The sequence below is a fragment of the Schistocerca nitens genome, chromosome 2 (assembly GCF_023898315.1).
Source record: "Schistocerca nitens isolate TAMUIC-IGC-003100 chromosome 2, iqSchNite1.1, whole genome shotgun sequence".
Taxonomy (NCBI): domain Eukaryota; kingdom Metazoa; phylum Arthropoda; class Insecta; order Orthoptera; family Acrididae; genus Schistocerca; species Schistocerca nitens.
In genome coordinates this window covers 1,155,472,866-1,155,499,163 of record NC_064615.1, presented here as the reverse complement: position 1 = coordinate 1,155,499,163, position 26,298 = coordinate 1,155,472,866, and positions in this window count along the sequence as shown.

The window sequence follows — 26,298 nt, the reverse complement described above, 5'->3', positions numbered from 1 at the left end:
AACGATGCGACACATAAATTGCGTCGAAGTTAAGTACTGCTGGTTCCTGGACGGGTTTTATCCTAGAGAGTAAAACGGCTGCAGCCTCCACATGAAAGCTCTCCTGGGAGTCATGTAGTTTGTATCCCACGCACTAGTGCCCATTTACTAAAACCCTCACACTCTTCTAATAACGATGCGACACATAAATTGCGTCGAAGTTAAGTACTGCTGGTTCCTGGACGGGTTTTATCCTAGAGAGTAAAACGGCTGCAGCCTCCACATGAAAGCTCTCCTGTGAGTGATGTAGTTTGTATCCCACGCACTATTGCCCATTTACTGAAACCCTCACACTCTTCTAATAAGGATGCGACACATAAATTGCGTCGATGTTAAGAACTGCAGGCTCCAGGGCGTGTTTTATCCAGTAGAGTAAAACGGCTGCAGCCTCCACATGAAAGCTCTCTCGGGAGTCATGTAGTTTGTACCCCACGCACTACTGTCCATTTACTGAAACCCTCACACTCTTCTAATAAGGATGCGACACATAAATTGCGTCGAGGTTAAGTATTGCAGGCTCCAGGGCGGGTTTTATCCAAGAGAGTAAAACGGCTGCTGCCTCCACACGATAGCTCTCTTGGGAGATATGTAGTTTGTATCCCACGCACAACTGCCCATTTACTGAAACCCTCACACTCTTCTAATTAGGATGCGACACATAATTTGCGTCGAGGTTAAGTACGGCAGGCTCCAGGGCGGGTTTGATCCTACAGAGAAAAACGGCTGCAGCCTCCACATGAAAGCTCATTTGGGAGTCATGTAGTTTGTATCCCACGCACTACTGCCCATTTACTAAAACCCTCACACTCTTCTAATAACGATGCGGCATATAAATTGCGTCGAGGTTAAGTACTTCAGGCTCCAGGGCGGGTTTTATCCAGTAGAGTAAAACGGCTGCAGCCTCCACATGAAAGCTCTCTTGGGAGTCATGTAGTTTGTATCCGACGCACTACTGCCCATTTACTGAAACCCTCACACTCTTCTAATAACGATGCGGCATATAAATTGCGTCGAGGTTAAGTACTTCAGGCTCCAGGGCGGGTTTTATCCTAGAGAGTAATACTACTGCAGCCTCCACATGAAAGCTCATTTGGGAGTCATGTAGTTTGTATCCCACGCACTACTGCCCATTTACTAAAACCCTCACACTCTTCTAATAACGATGCGACACATAAATTGCGTCGAAGTTAAGTACTGCTGGTTCCTGGACGGGTTTTATCCTAGAGAGTAAAACGGCTGCAGCCTCCACATGAAAGCTCTCCTGGGAGTCATGTAGTTTGTATCCCACGCACTACTGCCCATGTACTGAAACCCTCACACTCTTCTAATAAGGATGCGACACAGAAATTGCGTCGAAGTTAAGTACGGCAGGCTCCAGGGCGGGTTTGATCCTACAGAGTAAAACGGCTGCAGCCTCCACATGAAAGCTCATTTGGGAGTCATGTAGTTTGTATCCCACGCACTACTGCCCATTTACTAAAACCCTCACACTCTTCTAATAACGATGCGACACATAAATTGCGTCGAAGTTAAGTACTGCTGGTTCCTGGACGGGTTTTATCCTAGAGAGTAAAACGGCTGCAGCCTCCACATGAAAGCTCTCCTGGGAGTCATGTAGTTTGTATCCCACGCACTACTGCCCATGTACTGAAACCCTCACACTCTTCTAATAAGGATGCGACACAGAAATTGCGTCGAAGTTAAGTACGGCAGGCTCCAGGGCGGGTTTGATCCTACAGAGTAAAACGGCTGCAGCCTCCACATGAAAGCTCATTTGGGAGTCATGTAGTTTGTATCCCACGCACTACTGCCCATTTACTAAAACCCTCACACTCTTCTAATAACGATGCGACACATAAATTGCGTCGAAGTTAAGTACTGCTGGTTCCTGGACGGGTTTTATCCTAGAGAGTAAAACGGCTGCAGCCTCCACATGAAAGCTCTCCTGGGAGTCATGTAGTTTGTATTCCACGCACTACTGCCCATGTACTGAAACCCTCACACTCTTCTAATAAGGATGCGACACAGAAATTGCGTCGAAGTTAAGTACGGCAGGCTCCAGGGCGGGTTTGATCCTACAGAGCAAAACGGCTGCAGCCTCCACATGAAAGCTCATTTGGGAGTCATGTAGTTTGTATCCCACGCACTACTGCCCATTTACTAAAACCCTCACTCTCTTCTAATAACGGTGCGACACATAAATTGCGTCGAAGTTAAGTACTGCTGGTTCCTGGACGGGTTTTATCCTAGAGAGTAAAACGGCTGCAGCCTCCACATGAAAGCTCTCCTGGGAGTCATGTAGTTTGTATCCCACGCACTACTGCCCATGTACTGAAACCCTCACACTCTTCTAATAAGGATGCGACACATAAATTGCGTCGATGTTAAGTACTGCTGGTTCCAGGGCGGGTTTTATCCTAGAGAGTAAAACGGCTGCAGCCTCCACATGCAAGCTCTCCTGTGAGTGATGTAGTTTGTATCCCACGCACTATTGCCCATTTACTGAAACCCTCACACTCTTCTAATAAGGATGCGACACATAAATTGCGTCGAGGTTAAGTACGGCAGGCTCCAGGGCGGGTTTGATCCTACAGAGTAAAACGGCTGCAGCCTCCTCATGAAAGCTCATTTGGGAGTCATGTAGTTTGTATCCCACGCACTATTGCCCATTTACTGAAACCCTCACACTCTTCTAATAAGGATGCGACACATAAATTGCGTCGATGTTAAGTACTGCAGGCTCCAGGGCGGGTTTTATCCAGTAGAGTAAAACGGCTGCAGCCTCCACATGAAAGCTCTCTTGGGAGTCATGTAGTTTGTATCTCACGCACTACTGCCCATTTACTGAAACCCTCACACTCTTCTAATAAGGATGCGACACAGAAATTGCGTCGAGGTTAAGTACTGCAGGCTCCAGGGCGGGTTTTATCTTAGAGAGTAAAACGGCTGCAGCCTCCACATGAAAGCTCTCTTGGGAGTCATGTAGTTTGTATCCGACGCACTAGTGCCCATTTACTGAAACCCTCACACCCTTCTAATAAGGATGCGACACAGAAATTGCGTCGAGGTTAAGTACTGCAGGCTCCTTGCCGGGTTTTATCCTAGAGAGTAAAACGGCTGCAGCCTCCACATGAAAGCAATCTTGGGAGTCATGTAGTTTCTATCCGACGCACAACTGCCCATTTTCTGAAACCCTCACACTCTTCTAATTAGGATGCGACACATAACTTGCGTCGAGGTTGAGTACTTCAGGCTCCAGGGCTGGTTTTATCCTAGAGAGTAAAACGGCTGCAGCCTCCACATGAAAGCTCCCTTGGGAGTCATGTAGTTTGTATCCCACGCACTACTGCCCATTTACTGAACCCCTCACACTCTTCTAATAATGATGCGACACATAAATTGCGTCGAGGTACTGCAGGCTCCAGGGCGGGTTTTATCCGAAAGAGTAAAACGGCTGCAGCCCCCACATGAAAGCTCTCTTGGGAGTCTTGTAGTTTGTATCCCACGCACTACTGCCCATGTACTGAAACCCTCACACTCTTCTAATAAGGATGCGACACAGAAATTGCGTCGAAGTTAAGTACTGCAGGCTCCAGGGCGGGTTTTATCCTAGAGAGTAAAACGGCTGCAGCCTCCACATGAAAGCTCTCCTGTGAGTGATGTAGTTTGTATCCCACGCACTACTGCCCATTTACTGAAACCCTCACACCCTTCTAATAAGGATGCGACACATAAATTGCGTCGATGTTAAGTACTGCTGGCTCCAGGGCTGGTTTTATCCTGTAGAGTAAAACGGCTGCAGCCTCCACATGATAGCACTCTTGGGAGATATGTAGTTTGTATCCCACGCACAACTGCCCATTTACTGAAACCCTCACACTCTTCTAATTAGGATGCGACACATAAATTGCGTCGAGGTTAAGTACGGCAGGCTCCATGGCGGGATTTATCCCAGAGAGTAAAACGGGTGCAGCCTCCACATGAAAGCTCTCTTGGGAGTCATGTAGTTTGTATCCCACGCACTACTGCCTATTTACTGAAACCCTCACACTCTTCTAATAACGATACGTTATATAAATTGCGTCGAGGTTAAGTACTTCAGGCTCCAGGGCGGGTGTTATAATAGAGAGTAATACGGCTGCAGCCTCCACATGAAAGCTCACTTGGGAGTCATGTAGTTTGTATCCCACGCACTACTGCCCATTTACTGAAACCCTCACACTCTTCTAATAAGTATGCGACACATAAATTGCGTCGATGTTAAGTACTGCAGGCTCCAGGGCGGGTTTTATCCTGTGGAGTAAAACGGCTGCAGCCTCCACATGAAAGCTCTCTCGGGAGTCATGTAGTTTGTATCCCACGCACTACTGCCCATTTACTGAAACCCTCACACTCTTCTAATAAGGATGCGACACATAAATTGCGTCGAGGTTAAGTACTGCAGGCTCCAGCGCGGGTTTTATCCTAGAGAGTAAAACGGCTGCAGCCTCCACATGATAGCTCTCTTGGGAGATATGTAGTTTGTATCCCACGCACAACTGCCCATTTACTGAAACCCTCACACTCTTCTAATTAGGATGCGACACATAAATTGCGTCGATGTTAAGTACGGCAGGCTCCAGGACGGGTTTTATCCTACAGAGTAAAACGGCTGCAGCCTCCACATGAAAGCTCTCTTGACAGTCATGTAGTTTGTATCCGACGCACTACTGCCCATTTACTGAAACCCTCACACTCTTCTAATAACGATGCGACTTATAAATTGCGTCGAGGTTAAGTACTTCAGGCTCCAGGGCGGGTTTTATCCTAGAGAGTAATACGGCTGCAGCCTCCACATGAAAGCTCACTTGGGAGTCATGTAGTTTGTATCCCACGCACTACTGCCCATTTACTGAAACCCTCACACTCTTCTAATAACGATGCGAGACATAAATTGCGTCGAAGTTAAGTACTGCTGGTTCCTGGACGGGTTTTATCCTAGAGAGTAAAACGGCTGCAGCCTCCACATGAAAGCTCTCTTGGGAGTCATGTACACTCCTGGAAATTGAAATAAGAACACCGTGAATTCATTGTTCCAGGAAGGGGCAACTTTATTGACACATTCCTGGGGTGAGATACATCACATGATCACACTGACAGAACCACAGGCACATAGACACAGGCAACAGAGCATGCACAATGTCGGCACTAGTACAGCGTATATCCACCTTTCGCAGCAATGCAGGCTGCTATTCTCCCATGGAGACGATCGTTGAGATGCTGGATGTAGTCCTGTGGAACGGCTTGCCATGCCATTTCCACCTGGCGCCTCAGTTGGACCAGCGTTCGTGCTGGACGTGCAGACCGCGTGAGACGACGCTTCATCCAGTCCCAAACATGCTCAATGGGGGACAGATCCGGAGATCTTGCTGGCCAGGGTAGTTGACTTACACCTTCTAGAGCACGTTGGGTGGCACGGGATACACGCGGACGTGCATTGTCCTGTTGGAACAGCAAGTTCCCTTGCCGGTCTAGGAATGGTAGAACGATGGGTTCGATGACGGTTTGGATGTACCGTGCACTATTCAGTGTCCCCTCGACGATCACCAGTGGTGTACGGCCAGTGTAGGAGATCGCTCCCCACACCATGATGCCGGGTGTTGGCCCTGTGTGCCTCGGTCGTATGCAGTCCTGATTGTGGCGCTCACCTGCACGGCGCCAAACACGCATACGACCATCATTGGCACCAAGGCAGAAGCGACTCTCATCGCTGAAGACGACACGTCTCCATTTGTCCCTCCATTCACGCCTGTCGCGACACCACTGGAGGCGGGCTGCACGATGTTGGGGCGTGAGCGGAAGACGGCCTAACGGTGTGCGGGACCGTAGCCCAGCTTCATGGAGACGGTTGCGAATGGTCCTCGCCGATACCCCAGGACCAACAGTGTCCCTAATTTGCTGGGAAGTGGCGGTGCGGTCCCCTACGGCACTGCGTAGGATCCTACGGTCTTGGCGTGCATCCGTGCGTCGCTGCGGTCCGGTCCCAGGTCGACGGGCACGTGCACCTTCCGCCGACCACTGGCGACAACATCGATGTACTGTGGAGACCTCACGCCCCACGTGTTGAGCAATTCGGCGGTACGTCCACCCGGCCTCCCGCATGCCCACTATACGCCCTCGCTCAAAGTCCGTCAGCTGCACATACGGTTCACGTCCACGCTGTCGCGGCATGCTACCAGTGTTAAAGACTGCGATGGAGCTCCGTATGCCACGGCAAACTGGCTGACACTGACGGCGGCGGTGCACAAATGCTGCGCAGCTAGCGCCATTCGACGGCCAACACCGCGGTTCCTGGTGTGTCCGCTATGCCGTGCGTGTGATCATTGCTTGTACAGCCCTCTCGCAGTGTCCGGAGCAAGTATGGTGGGTCTGACACACCAGTGTCAATGTGTTCTTTTTTCCATTTCCAGGAGTGTAGTTTATATCCCACGCACTACTGCCCATGTACTGAAACCCTCACACTCTTCTAATAAGGATGCGACACAGAAATTGCGTCGAAGTTAAGTACTGCAGGCTCTAGGGCGGGTTTTATCCTAGAGAGTAAAACGGTCGCAGCCTCCACATGAAAGCTCTCTTCGGAGTCATGTAGTTTGTATCCCACGCACTACTGCCCATTTACTGAAACCCTCACACTCTTCTAATAACGATGCGACACAGAAATTGCGTCGAGATTAAGTACCGTAGTCTCCCGGGTGGGTTTTATCCTAGAGAGTAAAACGGCTGCATCCTCCACGCGAAAGCCCTCTTGGGAGTCATGTAGTTTGTATCCGACGCACTACTGCCCATTTACTGAAACCCTCAAACTGTTCTAATAAGGATGCGACACATAAATTGCGTCGAGGTTAAGCACTGCAAGCTCCAGGGCGGGTTTTATCCTAGAGAGTAAAACGTCTGCAGCCTCCACATGAAAGCTCTCTTGGGAGTCATGTAGTTTGTATCCCACGCACTACTGCCCATTTACTGAAACCCTCACACTCTTCCCTTAAGGATGCGACACAGAAATTGCGTCGAGGTTAAGTACTGCAGGCTCCAGGGCGGGTTTTATCTTAGAGAGTAAAACGGCTGCAGCCTCCACATGAAAGCTCTCTTCGGAGTCATGTAGTTTGTGTCCGACGCACTAGTGCCCATTTACTGAAACCCTCACACCCTTCTAATAAGGATGCGACACAGAAATTGCGTCGAGGTTAAGTACTGCAGGCTCCAGGGCGGGTTTTATCCTAGAGAGTAAAACGGCTGCAGCCTCCACATGAAAGCTCTCTTGGGAGTCATGTAGTTTCTATCCGACGCACTACTGCCCATTTTCTGAAACCCTCACACTCTTCTAATTACGATGCGACACATAACTTGCGTCGAGGTTAAGTACTTCAGGCTCCAGGGCTGGTTTTATCCTAGTGAGTAAAACGGCTGCAGCCTCCACATGAAAGCTCTCTTGGGAGTCATGTAGTTTGTATCCCACGCACTACTGCCCATTTACTGAAACCCTCACACTCTTCTAATAATGATGCGGCACATAAATTGCGTCGAAGTACTGCAGGCTCCAGGGCGGGTTTTATCCGAAAGAGTAAAACGGCTGCAGCCTCCACATGAAAGCTCTCTTGGGAGTCTTGTAGTTTGTATCCCACGCACTACTGCCCATGTACTGAAACCCTCACACTCTTCTAATAACGATGCGACACAGAAATTGCGTCGAAGTTAAGTACTGCAGGCTCCAGGGCGGGTTTTATCCTAGTGAGTAAAACGGCTGCAGCCTCCACATGATAGCTCTCTTGGGAGATATGTAGTTTGTATCCCACGCACAACTGCCCATTTACTAAAACCCTCACACTCTTCTAATTAGGATGCGACACATAAATTGCATCGAGGTTAAGTACGGCAGGCTCCATGGCGGGTTTTATCCTACAGAGTAAAACGGGTGCAGCCTCCACATGAAAGCTCTCTTGGCAGTCATGTAGTTTGTATCCGACGCACTACTGCCCATTTACTGAAACCCTCACACTCTTCTAATAACGATGCGACATATAAATTGCGTCGAGGTTAAGTACTTCAGGCTCCAGGGCGGGTGTTATAATAGAGAGTAATACGGCTGCAGCCTCCACATGAAAGCTCACTTGGGAGTCATGTAGTTTGTATCCCACGCACTACTGCCCCTTTACTGAAACCCTCACACTCTTCTATTAACGATGCGACACATAAATTGCGTCGAAGTTAAGTACTGCTGGTTCCTGGACGGGTTTTATCCTAGAGAGTAAAACGGCTGCAGCCTCCACATGAAAGCTCTCTTGGGAGTCATGTAGTTTGCATCCCACGCACTACTGCCCATTTACTGAAACCCTCACAATCTTCTAATAACGATGCGACACAGAAATTGCATCGAGATTAATTACCGTTGTCTCCAGGGTGGGTTTTATCCTAGAGAGTAAAACGGCTGCATCCTCCACACGAAAGCCCTCTTGGGAGTCATGTAGGTTGTATCCGACGCACTACTGCCCATTTACTGAAACCCTCAAACTGTTCTAATAAGGATGCGACACATAAATTGCGTCGAGGTTAAGTACTGCAGGCTCCAGGGCCGGTTTTATCCTACAGAGTAAAACGGCTGCAGCCTCCACATGAAAGCTCTCTTTGGAGTCATGTAGTTTGTATCGCACGCACTACTGCCCATTTACTAAAACCTTCACACTCTTCTAATAACGATGCGACACATAAATTACATCGAAGTTAAGTACTGCAGGCTCCAGGGCGGGTTTTATCCTAGAGAGTAAAACGGCGGCAGCCTCCACATGAAAGCTCTCTTGGGAGTCATGTAGTTTGTATCCCACGCACTACTGCCCATTTACTGAAACCCTCACACTCTTCTAATAATGATGCGACACATAAATTGCGTCGAAGTACTGCAGGCTCCAGGGCGGGTTTTATCCGAAAGAGTAAAACGGCTGCAGCCTCCACATGAAAGCTCTCTTGGGAGTCGTGTGCTTTGTATCCCACGCACTACTGCCCATGTACTGAAACCCTCTCACTCTTCTAATAAGGATGCGACACAGAAATTGCGTCGAAGTTAAGTACTGCAGGCTCCAGGACGGGTTTTATCCTAGAGAGTAAAACGGCTGCAGCCTCCACATGAAAGCTCTCCTGTGAGTGATGTAGTTTGTATCTCACGCACTACTGCCCATTTACTGAAACCCTCACACTCTTCTAATAAGGATGCGACACATAAATTGCGTCGATGTTAAGTACTGCAGGCTCCAGGGCGGGTTTTATCCTGTAGAGTAAAACATCTGCAGCCTCCACATGAAAGCTCTCTCGGGAGTCATATAGTTTGTATCCCACGCACTACTGCCCATTTACTGAAACCCTCACACTCTTCTAATAACAATGCGACACATAAATTGCGTCGAGTTTAAGTACTGCAGGCTCCAGGGCGGGTTTTATCCTAGAGAGTAAAACGGCTGCAGCCTCCACATGATAGCTCTCTTGGGAGATATGTAGTTTGTATCCCACGCACAACTGCCCATTTACTGAAACCCTCACACTCTTCTAATTAGGATGCGACACATAAATTGCGTCCAGGTTAAGTACGGCAGGCTCCAGGACGGGTGTTATCCTGCAGAGTAAAACGGCTGCAGCCTCCACATGAAAGCTCTCTTGGCAGTCATGTAGTTTGTATCCGACGCACTACTGCCCATTTACTGAAACCCTCACACTCTTCTAATATCGATGCGCCATATAAATTGCGTCGAGGTTAAGTACTTCAGGCTCCACTGCGGGTTTTATCCTAGAGAGTAAAACGGCTGCAGCCTCCACATGAAAGCTCTCTTGGGAGTCATGTAGTTTGTATCCCACGCACTACTGCCCATGTACTGAACCCCTCACACTCTTCTAATAATGATGCGACACATAAATTGCGTCGAAGTACTGCAGGCTCCAGGGCGGGTTTTATCCGAAAGAGTAAAACGGCTGCAGCCTCCACATGAAAGCTCTCTTGGGAGTCTTGTAGTTTGTATCCCACGCACTACTGCCCATGTACTGAAACCCTCACACTCTTCTAATAAGGATGCGACACAGTAATTGCGTCGAAGTTAAGTACTGCAGGCTCCAGGGCGGGTTTTATCTTAGAGAGTAAAACATCTGCAGCCTCCACATGAAAGCTCTCTCGGGAGTCATATAGTTTGTATCCCACGCAGTACTGCCCATTTACTGAAACCCTCACACTCTTCTAATAAGGATGCGACACATAAATTGCGTCGAGTTTAAGTACTGCAGGCTCCAGGGCTGGTTTTATCCTGTAGAGTAAAACGGCTGCAGCCTCCACATGATAGCTCTCTTGGGAGATATGTAGTTTGTATCCCACGCACAACTGCCCATTTACTGAAACCCTCAAACTGTTCTAATAAGGATGCGACACATAAATTGCGTCAAGGTTAAGCACTGCAAGCTCCAGGGCGGGTTTTATCCTAGAGAGTAAAACGGCTGCAGCCTCCACATGAAAGCTCTCTTGGGAGTCATGTAGCTTGTATCCCACGCACTACTGCCCATGTACTGAAACCCTCACACTCTTCTAATAAGGATGCGACATAGAAATTGCTTCGAAGTTAAGTACTGCAGGCTCAAGGGCGGGTTTTATCCTAGAGAGTAAAACGGCTGCAGCCTCCACATGACAGCTCTCTTAGGGGTCATGTAGTTTGTATCCCACGCACTACTGCCCATTTACTGAAACCCTCACACTCTTCTAATAATGATGCGACACATAAATTGCGTCGAAGTACTGCAGGCTCCAGGGCGGGTTTTATCCTGTAGAGTAAAACGGTTGCAGCCTCCACATGAAAGCTCTCTTCGGAGTCATGTAGTTTGTGTCCGACGCACTAGTGCCCATTTACTGAAACCCTCACACCCTTCTAATAAGGATGCGACACAGAAATTGCGTCGAGGTTAAGTACTGCAGGCTCCAGGGCGGGTTTTATCCTAGAGAGTAAAACGGCTGCAGCCTCCACATGAAAGCTCTCTTGGGAGTCATGTAGTTTCTATCCGACGCACTACTGCCCATTTTCTGAAACCCTCACACTCTTCTAATTACGATGCGACACATAACTTGCGTCGAGGTTAAGTACTTCAGGCTCCAGGGCTGGTTTTATCCTAGTGAGAAAAACGGCTGCAGCCTCCACATGAAAGCTCTCTTGGGAGTCATGTAGTTTGTATCCCACGCACTACTGCCCATTTACTGAAACCCTCACACTCTTCTAATAATGATGCGGCACATAAATTGCGTCGAAGTACTGCAGGCTCCAGGGCGGGTTTTATCCGAAAGAGTAAAACGGCTGCAGCCTCCACATGGAAGCTCTCTTGGGAGTCTTGTAGTTTGTATCCCACGCACTACTGCCCATGTACTGAAACCCTCACACTCTTCTAATAACGATGCGACACAGAAATTGCGTCGAAGTTAAGTACTGCAGGCTCCAGGGCGGGTTTTATCCTAGTGAGTAAAACGGCTGCAGCCTCCACATGATAGCTCTCTTGGGAGATATGTAGTTTGTATCCCACGCACAACTGCCCATTTACTAAAACCCTCACACTCTTCTAATTAGGATGCGAGACATAAATTGCATCGAGGTTAAGTACGGCAGGCTCCATGGCGGGTTTTATCCTACAGAGTAAAACGGGTGCAGCTTCCACATGAAAGCTCTCTTGGCAGTAATGTAGTTTGTATCCGACGCACTACTGCCCATTTACTGAAACCCTCACACTCTTCTAATAACGATGCGACATATAAATTGCGTCGAGGTTAAGTACTTCAGGCTCCAGGGCGGGTGTTATAATAGAGAGTAATACGGCTGCAGCCTCCACATGAAAGCTCACTTGGGAGTCATGTAGTTTGTATCCCACGCACTACTGCCCATTTACTGAAACCCTCACACTCTTCTATTAACGATGCGACACATAAATTGCGTCGAAGTTAAGTACTGCTGGTTCCTGGACGGGTTTTATCCTAGAGAGTAAAACGGCTGCAGCCTCCACATGAAAGCTCTCTTGGGAGTCATGTAGTTTGCATCCCACGCACTACTGCCCATTTACTGAAACCCTCACAATCTTCTAATAACGATGCGACACAGAAATTGCGTCGAGATTAATTACCGTTGTCTCCAGGGTGGGTTTTATCCTAGAGAGTAAAACGGCTGCATCCTCCACACGAAAGCCCTCTTGGGAGTCATGTAGGTTGTATCCGACGCACTACTGCCCATTTACTGAAACCCTCAAACTGTTCTAATAAGGATGCGACACATAAATTGCGTCGAGGTTAAGTACTGCAGGCTCCAGGGCCGGTTTTATCCTACAGAGTAAAACGGCTGCAGCCTCCACATGAAAGCTCTCTTTGGAGTCATGTAGTTTGTATCGCACGCACTACTGCCCATTTACTAAAACCCTCACACTCTTCTAATAACGATGCGACACATAAATTACATGGAAGTTAAGTACTGCAGGCTCCAGGGCGGGTTTTATCCTAGAGAGTAAAACGGCTGCAGCCTCCACATGAAAGCTCTCTTGGGAGTCATGTAGTTTGTATCCCACGCACTACTGCCCATTTACTGAAACCCTCACACTCTTCTAATAATGATGCGACACATAAATTGCGTCGAAGTACTGCAGGCTCCAGGGCGGGTTTTATCCGAAAGAGTAAAACGGCTGCAGCCTCCACATGAAAGCTCTCTTGGGAGTCGTGTGCTTTGTATCCCACGCACTACTGCCCATGTACTGAAACCCTCTCACTCTTCTAATAAGGATGCGACACAGAAATTGCGTCGAAGTTAAGTACTGCAGGCTCCAGGACGGGTTTTATCCTAGAGAGTAAAACGGCTGCAGCCTCCACATGAAAGCTCTCCTGTGAGTGATGTAGTTTGTATCTCACGCACTACTGCCCATTTACTGAAACCCTCACACTCTTCTAATAAGGATGCGACACATAAATTGCGTCGATGTTAAGTACTGCAGGCTCCAGGGCGGGTTTTATCCTGTAGAGTAAAACATCTGCAGCCTCCACATGAAAGCTCTCTCGGGAGTCATATAGTTTGTATCCCACGCACTACTGCCCATTTACTGAAACCCTCACACTCTTCTAATAAGGATGCGACACATAAATTGCGTCGAGTTTAAGTACTGGAGGCTCCAGGGCGGGTTTTATCCTAGAGAGTAAAACGGCTGCAGCCTCCACATGATAGCTCTCTTGGGAGATATGTAGTTTGTATCCCACGCACAACTGCCCATTTACTGAAACCCTCACACTCTTCTAATTAGGATGCGACACATAAATTGCGTCCAGGTTAAGTACGGCAGGCTCCAGGACGGGTGTTATCCTGCAGAGTAAAACGGCTGCAGCCTCCACATGAAAGCTCTCTTGGGAGTCATGTAGTTTGTATCCCACGCACTACTGCCCATGTACTGAACCCCTCACACTCTTCTAATAATGATGCGACACATAAATTGCGTCGAAGTACTGCAGGCTCCAGGGCGGGTTTTATCCGGTAGAGTAAAACGGCTGCAGCCTCCACATGAAAGCTCTCTTGGGAGTCTTGTAGTTTGTATCCCACGCACTATTGCCCATTTACTGAAACCCTCACACTCTTCTAATAAGGATGCGACACAGTAATTGCGTCGAAGTTAAGTACTGCAGGCTCCAGGGCGGGTTTTATCTTAGACAGTAAAACATCTGCAGCCTCCACATGAAAGCTCTCTCGGGAGTCATATAGTTTGTATCCCACGCAGTACTGCCCATTTACTGAAACCCTCACACTCTTCTAATAAGGATGCGACACATAAATTGCGTCGAGTTTAAGTACTGCAGGCTCCAGGGCTGGTTATATCCTGTAGAGTAAAACGGCTGCAGCCTCCACATGATAGCTCTCTTGGGAGATATGTAGTTTGTATCCCACGCACAACTGCCCATTTACTGAAACCCTCAAACTGTTCTAATAAGGATGCGACACATAAATTGCGTCAAGGTTAAGCACTGCAAGCTCCAGGGCGGGTTTTATCCTAGAGAGTAAAACGGCTGCAGCCTCCGCATGAAAGCTCTCTTGGGAGTCATGTAGTTTGTATCCCACGCACTACTGCCCATTTACTGAAACCCTCACACTCTTCTAATAAGGATGCGACATAGAAATTGCTTCGAAGTTAAGTACTGCAGGCTCAAGGGCGGGTTTTATCCTAGAGAGTAAAAGGGCTGCAGCCCCCACATGACAGCTCTCTTGGGAGTCATGTAGTTTGTATCCCACGCACTACTGCCCATTTACTGAAACCCTCACACTCTTCTAATAATGATGCGACACATAAATTGCGTCGAAGTACTGCAGGCTCCAGGGCGGGTTTTATCCTGTAGAGTAAAACGGCTGCAGCCTCCACATGAAAGCTCTCTTGGGAGTCTTGTAGTTTGTATCCGACGCACTACTGCCCATGTACTGAAACCCTCACACTCTTCTAATAAGGATGCGACACAGAAATTGCGTCGAGGTTAAGTACTGCAGGCTCCAGGGCGGGTTTTATCTTAGAGAGTAAAACGGCTGCAGCCTCCACATGAAAGCTCTCTTCAGAGTCATGCAGTTTGTATCCCACGCACTACTGCCCATGTACTGAATACCTCACACTCCTCTAATAACGATGCGACACAGAAATTGCGTCGAGGTTAAGTACTGCAGGCTCCTTGCCGGGTTTTATCCTAGAGAGTAAAACGGCTGCAGCCTCCACATGAAAGCTCTCTTGGGAGTCATGTAGTTTCTATCCGACGCACTACTGCCCATTTTCTGAAACCCTCACACTCTTCTAATTACGATGCGACGCATAAATTGCGTCGAGGTTAAGTACTTCAGGCTCCAGGGCTGGTTTTATCCTAGAGAGTAAAACGGCTGCAGCTTGGTTCAAAATGGTTCAAATGGCCCTGAGCACTATGGGACTCAACTGCTGTGGTCATAAGTCCCCTAGAACTTAGAACTACTTAAACCTAACTAACCTAAGGACAGCACACAACACCCAGCCATCACGAGGCAGAGAAAATCCCTGACCCCGCCGGGAATCGAACCCGGGAACCCGGGCGTGGGAAGCGAGAACGCTACCGCACGACCACGAGATGCACGGCTGCAGCCTCCTCATCAAAGCTCTCTTGGGAGTCATGTAGTTTGTATCCCACGCACTACTGCCCATTTACTGAAACCCTCACACTCTTCTAATAATGATGCGACACATAAATTGCGTCGAAGTACTGCAGGCTCCAGGGCGGGTTTTATCCGAAAGAGTAAAACGGCTGCAGCCTCCACATGAAAGCTCTCTTGGGAGTCTTGTAGTTTGTATCCGACGCACTACTGCCCATGTACTGAAACCCTCACACTCTTCTAATAAGGATGCGACACAGAAATTGCGTCGAGGTTAAGTACTGCAGGCTCCAGGGCGGGTTTTATCTTAGAGAGTAAAACGGCTGCAGCCTCCACATGAAAGCTCTCTTCAGAGTCATGCAGTTTGTATCCCACGCACTACTGCCCATTTACTGAATACCTCACACTCCTCTAATAACGATGCGACACAGAAATTGCGTCAAGGTTAAGTACTGCAGGCTCCTTGCCGGGTTTTATCCTAGAGAGTAAAACGGCTGCAGCCTCCACATGAAAGCTCTCTTGGGAGTCATGTAGTTTCTATCCGACGCACTACTGCCCATTTTCTGAAACCCTCACACTCTTCTAATTACGATGCGACGCATAAATTGCGTCGAGGTTAAGTACTTCAGGCTCCAGGGCTGGTTTTATCCTAGAGAGTAAAACGGCTGCAGCTTGGTTCAAAATAGTTCAAATGGCCCTGAGCACTATGGGACTCAACTGCTGTGGTCATAAGTCCCCTAGAACTTAGAACTACTTAAACCTAACTAACCTAAGGACAGCACACAACACCCAGCCATCACGAGGCAGAGAAAATCCCTGACAACGCCGGGAATCGAACCCGGGAACCCGGGCGTGGGAAGCGAGAACGCTACCGCACGACCACGAGATGCACGGCTGCAGCCTCCTCATCAAAGCTCTCTTGGGAGTCATGTAGTTTGTATCCCACGCACTACTGCCCATTTACTGAAACCCTCACACTCTTCTAATAATGATGCGACACATAAATTGCGTCGAATTACTGCAGGCTCCAGGGCGGGTTTTATCCGAAAGAGTAAAACGGCTGCAGCCTCCACATGAAAGCTCTCTTGGGAGTCTTGTAGTTTGTATCCGACGCACTACTGCCCATGTACTGAAACCTTCACACTCTTCTAAAAAGGATGCGACACAGAAATTGCGTCGAGGTTAAGTACTGCAGGCTCCAGGGCGGGTTTTATCTTAGAGAGTAAAACGGTTGCAGCCTCCACATGAAAGCTCTCTTCAGAGTCATGCAGTTTGTATCCCACGCACTACTGCCCATTTACTGAATACCTCACACTCCTCTAATAACGATGCGACACAGAAATTGCGTCGAGGTTAAGTACTGCAGGCTCCTTGCCGGGTTTTATCCTAGAGAGTAAAACGGCTGCAGCCTCCACATGAAAGCTCTCTTGGGAGTCATGGAGTTTCTATCCGACGCACTACTGCCCATTTTCTGAAACCCTCACACTCTTCTAATTACGATGCGACACATAAATTGCGTCGAGGTTAAGTACTTCAGGCTCCAGGGCGGGTTTTATCCTAGAGAGTAAAACGGCTGCAGCCTCCACATGAAAGCTCTCTTGGGAGTCATGTAGTTTGTATCCCACGCACTACTGCCCATTTACTGAAACCCTCACACTCTTCTAATAATGATGCGACACATAAATTGCGTCGAAGTCCTGCAGGATCCAGGGCGGGGTTTATCCGAAAGAGTAAAACGGCTGCAGCCTCCACATGAAAGCTCTCTTGGGAGTCATGTAGTTTGTATCCCACGCACTACTGCCCATTTACTGAAACCCTCACACTCTTCTAATAATGATGCGACACATAAATTGCGTCGAAGTCCTGCAGGATCCAGGGCGGGGTTTATCCGAAAGAGTAAAACGGCTGCAGCCTCCACATGAAAGCTCTCTTTCGAGTCGTGTAGTTTGTATCCCACGCACTACTGCCCATGTACTGACACCCTCACACTCTTCTAATAAGGATGCGACACAGAAATTGCGTCGAAGTTAAGTACTGCAGGCTCCAGGGCGGGTTTTATCCTAGAGAGTAAAACGGCTGCAGCCTCCACATGAAAGCTCTCCTGTGAGTGATGTAGTTTCTATCTCACGCACTACTGCCCATTTACTGAAACCCTCACACTCTTCTAATAAGTATGCGACACATAAATTGCGTCGATGTTAAGTACTGCAGGCTCCAGGGCGGGTTTTATCCTGTGGAGTAAAACGGCTGCAGCCTCCACATGAAAGCTCTCTCGGGAGTCATGTAGTTTGTATCCGACGCACTACTGCCCATGTACTGAAACCTTCACACTCTTCTAAAAAGGATGCGACACAGAAATTGCGTCGAGGTTAAGTACTGCAGGCTCCAGGGCGGGTTTTATCTTAGAGAGTAAAACGGTTGCAGCCTCCACATGAAAGCTCTCTTCAGAGTCATGCAGTTTGTATCCCACGCACTACTGCCCATTTACTGAATACCTCACACTCCTCTAATAACGATGCGACACAGAAATTGCGTCGAGGTTAAGTACTGCAGGCTCCTTGCCGGGTTTTATCCTAGAGAGTAAAACGGCTGCAGCCTCCACATGAAAGCTCTCTTGGGAGTCATGGAGTTTCTATCCGACGCACTACTGCCCATTTTCTGAAACCCTCACACTCTTCTAATTACGATGCGACACATAAATTGCGTCGAGGTTAAGTACTTCAGGCTCCAGGGCGGGTTTTATCCTAGAGAGTAAAACGGCTGCAGCCTCCACATGAAAGCTCTCTTGGGAGTCATGTAGTTTGTATCCCACGCACTACTGCCCATTTACTGAAACCCTCACACTCTTCTAATAATGATGCGACACATAAATTGCGTCGAAGTCCTGCAGGATCCAGGGCGGGGTTTATCCGAAAGAGTAAAACGGCTGCAGCCTCCACATGAAAGCTCTCTTTCGAGTCGTGTAGTTTGTATCCCACGCACTACTGCCCATGTACTGACACCCTCACACTCTTCTAATAAGGATGCGACACATAAATTGCGTCGATGTTAAGTACGGCAGGCTCCAGTGTGGTGTCTAGCGGTGACACCACATTCCTCCCCCGCAAATCGGCGAACGGTCGTGAGATAAGGCTGCCGCCCGCCGTGGGGAGGACCCCATGTTGACGTATGCGATGAGGTGGGGAGCCTAACAACAGGCGAGGCTGTGCCACCCGCACCCGGCCATTCGGTCCGAGGGGAGCTAGGAAACGCCTGCAAACCTAGTCCAGGGTGCACGTCAACATGAGGTGTTTGCGCACGTAATGATATAAGAGGAGCCGCGGGGTCGACCTCCATGTGGTCGGAGCACCCGACGGGCGAAGACGACATCTGGTCCGGAGCGGGCAAGAGGTCCATGGCGGAGGACGGCTGGTCACGGGAAGCGAGCGGCGGCGCGTGACCCAGGGAGGCGCCATGCGGTTGCAGCGAAGCGTCCTCTGCGGGCGGCGCCGGCGGCTGCTGCGGCGGCGCGACGCCATGAGGCAAAATGGAAGGCATCGTCGGTAACACCTGGGGATGAGGCGAGCCAGTAGATGGGACCCCAGGGCGCTGACCTGACGGCTCCGTCGCTGAAAGCAGACGGGGAGCGGCAGAACCCAGGCGACGACAGAGGCGCAGCTGATTGAGATGCCGACGCACCTCACCAGAGGCCCCCAAAACCAAATACATCGCGCGGCCGAGGCAGCGAAGAATGCGCCCTGCGAGCCAACGCCGTGAACCGCGATAGTTGCGATAATAGACAACGTCGCCAGGAGCAAAAGCAGGAGTCTGCCGCTGCACAGGAACCTGATGTGGCGGATGCAGCAAAGACATCAGAGTTCGATGAGGACGACCATGGAGCAACTCAGCCGGCGAGCGACCATCGCGGGGCTGAGAGCGATATGAGGACAAAAAGAGCAACAAAGCGTCCTCCCGAGAATGCGACTCTTTCAACTTCAACATCTGCGACTTGAAAGTCCGGACCAATCGTTCAGCGGCACCGTTTGACTGAGGCGAAAACGGCGCGGATGTCAGATGTTGAATACCATTGGCCTTGCAGAACGACTGAAATTCTGCGGACATGAATTGTGGGCCATTGTCGGAAACAATAGTCTGCGGAAAACCTTCAATGCAAAAGATAGCAGACAAGGCTTGGATGGTGGCAGAAGACGTCGTGGAAGACATCCGGACAACAAAAGGAAAATTACTGAAAGCATCGACCACAACCAACCATCGAGCATTCCAGAATGGACCAGCAAAATCGATGTGCAAGCGTTGCCAAGGGGAAGTGGCTTTCGGCCATGCAAAGAATTTCCGCGGCGGTGCGGATGGTTGTTCGGCACACGCCACGCAAGAGGAGCACATATTCGTAATCGCAGCATCGATTCCGAACCAAGTACAGTGCTGCCGAGCAAGTTGTTTCGTTCGCACTATACCCCAATGGCCTTGGTGAAGAAGCTTTAAGACAGAGGACTGTAACGAACGTGGGACCACGACTCGGGATTGATCATTAGCGGAACGCAACAACAAAACACCACGTCGTACAAAAAGTCTCTCCTTGTGAGCAAAAAAACGGCGAACCAAAGGATCCTCGATCCGTGACTTTGACAAGGGCCATTGCGTAGCAACAAAACGCAAAACAGTAGCAAGGACAGGGTCAGCAGCTGTGGCAGTAGCTACACGACGAAAATCAATCGGAAACGATGCGACCACGTCATCGGCTTCCGAATCAATGAACATGCAAGCAAGTTCGGAAGAATCGAATGCTTTATCCTCAGCAACAGGCAAACGGGACAACGCATCAGCGTTTCCGTGCTTAGCAGTGGACCGATACAAGATATCGTAGCGGTACTGCGAGAGAAAAAGAGACCAGCGAATGAATTTCTGCGCTGTACGAGGAGGTACAGGCTTGTTCGGATGAAAAAGCGATGTCAAAGGTTTGTGGTCCGTGATGATTGTAAAGTGACGACCATACAAGAAATCGTGAAACTTTGTTACACCAAACACAAGAGCCAATGCTTCTTTCTCTATTTGTGAATAATTTCTTTGCGCAGATGAGAGCAATTTGGACGCAAAGGCAATAGGGCGATCATGCGAGCCATCTTTGTGCGCAAGCACAGCACCGATCCCGAAATCCGATGCATCTACCATCAACAAAAGGGGTTTTCGGGGATCGAAGGGCGTAAGGCAAGTATTTGAAAGTAACGCCGATTTCAACTGGCGAAAGGCGCGTTCGCATTCCGTTGTCCAGACGAACGGAACACCTTTACGGCGTAAGCGATGAAGCGGAGCTGAAATAGAAGAAGCATTGCGCACAAACCGATGATAATAATTTACCTTACCCAGCACACTCTGTAGCTGTTTTAAGTTCTGCGGTGACGGCAAGTCCTGAATGGCACGAAGGTGCTCTGGACTCGGATGTATACCTTGGGCGTTAAGGACATGGCCCAGGTACGGTAAGTCACGAGCAAAAAACACACATTTGTCCTTCCTCAAGCGAAGACCATTCTGACGCAAGACCTGAAAGAAGGTCCGGAGATTCTGCAAATGTTCGGCTTCTGTCTTTCCTGAGATCACAATATCGTCCAGATAGTTCGCAGCAGTAGGGACCGACGCACAAATAGTTTGTAAATATTGCTGAAACAAAGCAGGGGCGGATGCACACCCGAATGGCAGTCTTTTGAAGCGATACAAGCCAAGATGCGTGTTAACCACTAAGACGCGCTGGGATTCGTCGTCCACAGGTATTTGCAAGTACGCATCTGCTAGGTCCAATTTTGAAAAATATTTTCCCGGGCACAGTTTGTCAAAAAGATCTTCCGGGCGGGGCAAAGGAAAAGTAGCAGTCACAAGTTGTGGATTCACAGTTGCCTTGAAGTCCACGCAAAGTCTCAGTTTTCCGGAAGGTTTTGGCAAAATGACTAAGGGTGAGGCCCAGAGAGAAGCCTGCACACGTTCAATTACACCTTGAGATTCTAATTCGGCTAATGTTTTTGCGACCTCATCACGCAATGCGTGGGGAACATTGCGCGCTCTGAAAAATTTTGGTTGCGCGTTGTCTTTCAGTTCCAAATGCGCTTCATAGTTCTTAGCGCAACCAAGGCCCGGTGCAAAAATGTCTGCAAATTCTGCACAAAGACTAGAAACGCTGGCGGAAGGCACAGTCTGATTTACTGATAGGACCTGATTTACTATAGACAAATTAAACAATTGAAACAAATCTAAGCCAAACAAATTCACTGCACTAGAGGAACGAAGAACATAAAATGACACAAGTTTTGTCTGTCCCTTGTATGTTGCAAGAAGGCTGCACTGTCCTAACACAGGTATATGCTGTCCTGAGTAACTAGTTAACGTAACATTTGCGGCACGCAATGGCGGGGCGCCCAGTTGTTTGTACGTGTCGTGATTGAGCAATGAAACTGCAGCTCCGGTATCGAGCTGGAATGGTATCACTTTTCCTGCAAAGTCTAAGTCCACAAAAAGTTTATTGTCTTGTTGACGACAAGAGCGACTGTCTCGTGCAATTTGAACTGATACAGGTCCAGAAGCACTTGCAACTTTACGGGATTTCCGGCGACGTCGACGCACACTTTGGTTGGGACGAACACAGTCACTGTTAGCTAAAGTGTCACTGGACGGGTGGGCATGAACTACATGAATGTCCATGGGCGAAGGTCCACGAGCCTGATTGTCCTGGGGTCGATTCCGGCGCGAAGCAAAGGGCCTGGAATTTGTGTGATTGTCTGACCGAAGCTTTTTCTGGCAAACACTTTGTACATGTCCTTTCTTGTGACAGTAAAAGCAAATAGCTTGGCGTGACGGGCAATTTTCACGCGAATGTCTAGTGGCACACCGCGGGCAAGATTTCACTGCATTTGCTTGCTTACGCGGCGCACGTGGTTGCAAGCGAGGCGGCCGCTGCGAAGTCGGGCGCGAGGGCCGCTTAGCGTCCCGTGCAGCGGGCCCGGCGGGCCGATTAATGTGACACACTGCTGGCGAAGTTTCAAATGATTCCTGAGCAAAGTCAAGTGTGTCTTGCCTGTCCAATATGTCTATCACTTGTTGCAGGGAGGGATTAACTAGCTTCAAAATCTGTTCCCTTATGCGAACATCAGAAACGTTCTGTGCAATTGCATCACGCACCATAGTATCTGAATATGGGAGGCCACATTCACAGGCAAACGCGCAGTCTCTAGTAAGGCCTTGCAAAGTTGCTACCCACTCCCTATTAGTCTGACCGGCCGTACGTTTTGTACGAAAAAACGTATACCGTTTGGCAACTACATTTACTGTTTCTTTGAAATAGGCATCTAAAGCCGACAAAATTTCCTCGTAGGTCAGAGTTGCTACGTCGCGTCGGGGAAACAATTTCACTATCACCCGGTAGGTAGACACACCGACACAAGAAAGCAAAAACGGCTGCCGCTCTTTACCTTGAATTCCATAAGCAGTGAGGTGGAAGTTGAACTGATCGGCCCACTCAGTCCAGCTCTCGTTATGGGCCTCAAAGGGCCTAATTGGCGGTGCGACAGCGGTGTGTGGCTGCGGTAGCGATGAAACGGCTGCCGCCGCATCGGTTTGCAGCGCACGTTGACCCTGGACGAGCTGTCCAAGGGCTTCCAATAACGCCTGCGTCTGCTGATTCTGCAAGCGAAAAAATTCGGACAGTACATCTGGAGAATGCGGCGAAGCCATGACACAAACAAATTAGAGCAAGTATAACACAAAGACTGCAACGTGGGCGCGGCACCACTCCTCGGCGCCAAAATATTGTTGTGTCGATTCCCTAAGGTCTCGACACAATGAGTGGCTAGGTGCACGCGAAACTAACGCAGACGGGCGTAAATTCTGAAACAGGAGACTGGATGAAAACTATAAAGAAAAGAAGAGAGATTTTAATATACTTAACTTTAATGTAGTCTTGTTCTTGTTGAAATACATCTCTTGCATACTACCTAGCAAGGCGCCATGTGTATCATTGCTAATTGCTTACTACTATGCAAGAGATGTATTTCAACAAGAACAAGACTACATTAAAGTTAAGTATATTAAAATCTCTCTTCTTTTCTTTATAGTTTTCATCCAGTCTCCTGTTTCAGAATTTACGCCCGTCTGCGTTAGTTTCGCGTGCACCTAGCCACTCATTGTGTCGAGACCTTAGGGAATCGACACAACACCAGGACGGGTTTTATCCTACAGAGTAAAACGGCTGCAGCCTCCACATGAAAGCTCTCTTGACAGTCATGTAGTTTGTATCCGACGCACTACTGCCCATTTACTGAAACCCTCACACTCTTCTAATAACGATGCGACTTATAAATTGCGTCGAGGTTAAGTACTTCAGGCTCCAGGGCGGGTTTTATCCTAGAGAGTAATACGGCTGCAGCCTCCACATGAAAGCTCACTTGGGAGTCATGTAGTTTGTATCCCACGCACTACTGCCCATTTACTGAAACCCTCACACTCTTCTAATAACGATGCGAGACATAAATTGCGTCGAAGTTAAGTACTGCTGGTTCCTGGACGGGTTTTATCCTAGAGAGTAAAACGGCTGCAGCCTCCACATGAAAGCTCTCTTGGGAGTCATGTACACTCCTGGAATTTGAAATAAGAACACCGTGAATTCATCGTTCCAGGAAGGGGCAACTTTATTGACACATTCCTGGGGTCAGATACATCACATGATCACACTGACAGAACCACAGGCACATAGACACAGGCAACAGAGCATGCACAATGTCGGCACTAGTACAGCGTATATCCACCTTTCGCAGCAATGCAGGCTGCTATTCTCCCATGGAGACGATCGTAGAGATGCTGGATGTAGTCCTGTGGAACGGCTTGCCATGCCATTTCCACCTGGCGCCTCAGTTGGACCAGCGTTCGTGCTGGACGTGCATACCGCGTGAGACGACGCTTCATCCAGTCCCAAACATGCTCAATGGGGGACAGATCCGGAGATCTTGCTGGCCAGGGTAGTTGACTTACACCTTCTAGAGCACGTTGGGTGGCACGGGATACACGCGGACGTGCATTGTCCTGTTGGAACAGCAAGTTCCCTTGCCGGTCTAGGAATGGTAGAACGATGGGTTCGATGACGGTTTGGATGTACCGTGCACTATTCAGTGTCCCCTCGACGATCACCAGTGGTGTACGGCCAGTGTAGGAGATCGCTCCCCACACCATGATGCCGGGTGTTGGCCCTGTGTGCCTCGGTCGTATGCAGTCCTGATTGTGGCGCTCACCTGCACGGCGCCAAACACGCATACGACCATCATTGGCACCAAGGCAGAAGCGACTCTCATCGCTGAAGACGACACGTCTCCATTTGTCCCTCCATTCACGCCTGTCGCGACACCACTGGAGGCGGGCTGCACGATGTTGGGGCGTGAGCGGAAGACGGCCTAACGGTGTGCGGGACCGTAGCCCAGCTTCATGGAGACGGTTGCGAATGGTCCTCGCCGATACCCCAGGACCAACAGTGTCCCTAATTTGCTGGGAAGTGGCGGTGCGGTCCCCTACGGCACTGCGTAGGATCCTACGGTCTTGGCGTGCATCCGTGCGTCGCTGCGGTCCGGTCCCAGGTCGACGGGCACGTGCACCTTCCTCCGACCACTGGCGACAACATCGATGTACTGTGGAGACCTCACGCCCCACGTGTTGAGCAATTCGGCGGTACGTCCACCCGGCCTCCCGCATGCCCACTATACGCCCTCGCTCAAAGTCCGTCAGCTGCACATACGGTTCACGTCCACGCTGTCGCGGCATGCTACCAGTGTTAAAGACTGCGATGGAGCTCCGTATGCCACGGCAAACTGGCTGACACTGACGGCGGCGGTGCACAAATGCTGCGCAGCTAGCGCCATTCGACGGCCAACACCGCGGTTCCTGGTGTGTCCGCTATGCCGTGCGTGTGATCATTGCTTGTACAGCCCTCTCGCAGTGTCCGGAGCAAGTATGGTGGGTCTGACACACCAGTGTCAATGTGTTCTTTTTTCCTTTTCCAGGAGTGTAGTTTATATCCCACGCACTACTGCCCATGTACTGAAACCCTCACACTCTTCTAATAAGGATGCGACACAGAAATTGCGTCGAAGTTAAGTACTGCAGGTTCTAGGGCGGGTTTTATCCTAGAGAGTAAAACGGTCGCAGCCTCCACATGAAAGCTCTCTTCGGAGTCATGTAGTTTGTATCCCACGCACTACTGCCCATTTACTGAAACCCTCACACTCTTCTAATAACGATGCGACACAGAAATTGCGTCGAGATTAAGTACCGTAGTCTCCCGGGTGGGTTTTATCCTAGAGAGTAAAACGGCTGCATCCTCCACGCGAAAGCCCTCTTGGGAGTCATGTAGTTTGTATCCGACGCACTACTGCCCATTTACTGAAACCCTCAAACTGTTCTAATAAGGATGCGACACATAAATTGCGTCGAGGTTAAGCACTGCAAGCTCCAGGGCGGGTTTTATCCTAGAGAGTAAAACGGCTGCAGCCTCCACATGAAAGCTCTCCTGGGAGTCATGTAGCTTGTATCCCACGCACTACTGCCCATGTACTGAAACCCTCACACTCTTCTAATAAGGATGCGACATAGAAATTGCGTCGAAGTTAAGTACTGCAGGCTCCAGGGCGGGTTTTATCCTAGAGAGTAAAACGGCTGCAGCCTCCACATGAGAGCTCTCTTGGGAGTCATGTAGTTTGTATCCCACGCACTACTGCCCATTTACTGAAACCCTCACACTCTTCCCTTAAGGATGCGACACAGAAATTGCGTCGAGGTTAAGTACTGCAGGCTCCAGGGCGGGTTTTATCTTAGAGAGTAAAACGGCTGCAGCCTCCACATGAAAGCACTCTTCGGAGTCATGTAGTTTGTGTCCGACGCACTAGTGCCCATTTACTGAAACCCTCACACCCTTCTAATAAGGATGCGACACAGAAATTGCGTCGAGGTTAAGTACTGCAGGCTCCAGGGCGGGTTTTATCCTAGAGAGTAAAACGGCTGCAGCCTCCACATGAAAGCTCTCTTGGGAGTCATGTAGTTTCTATCCGACGCACTACTGCCCATT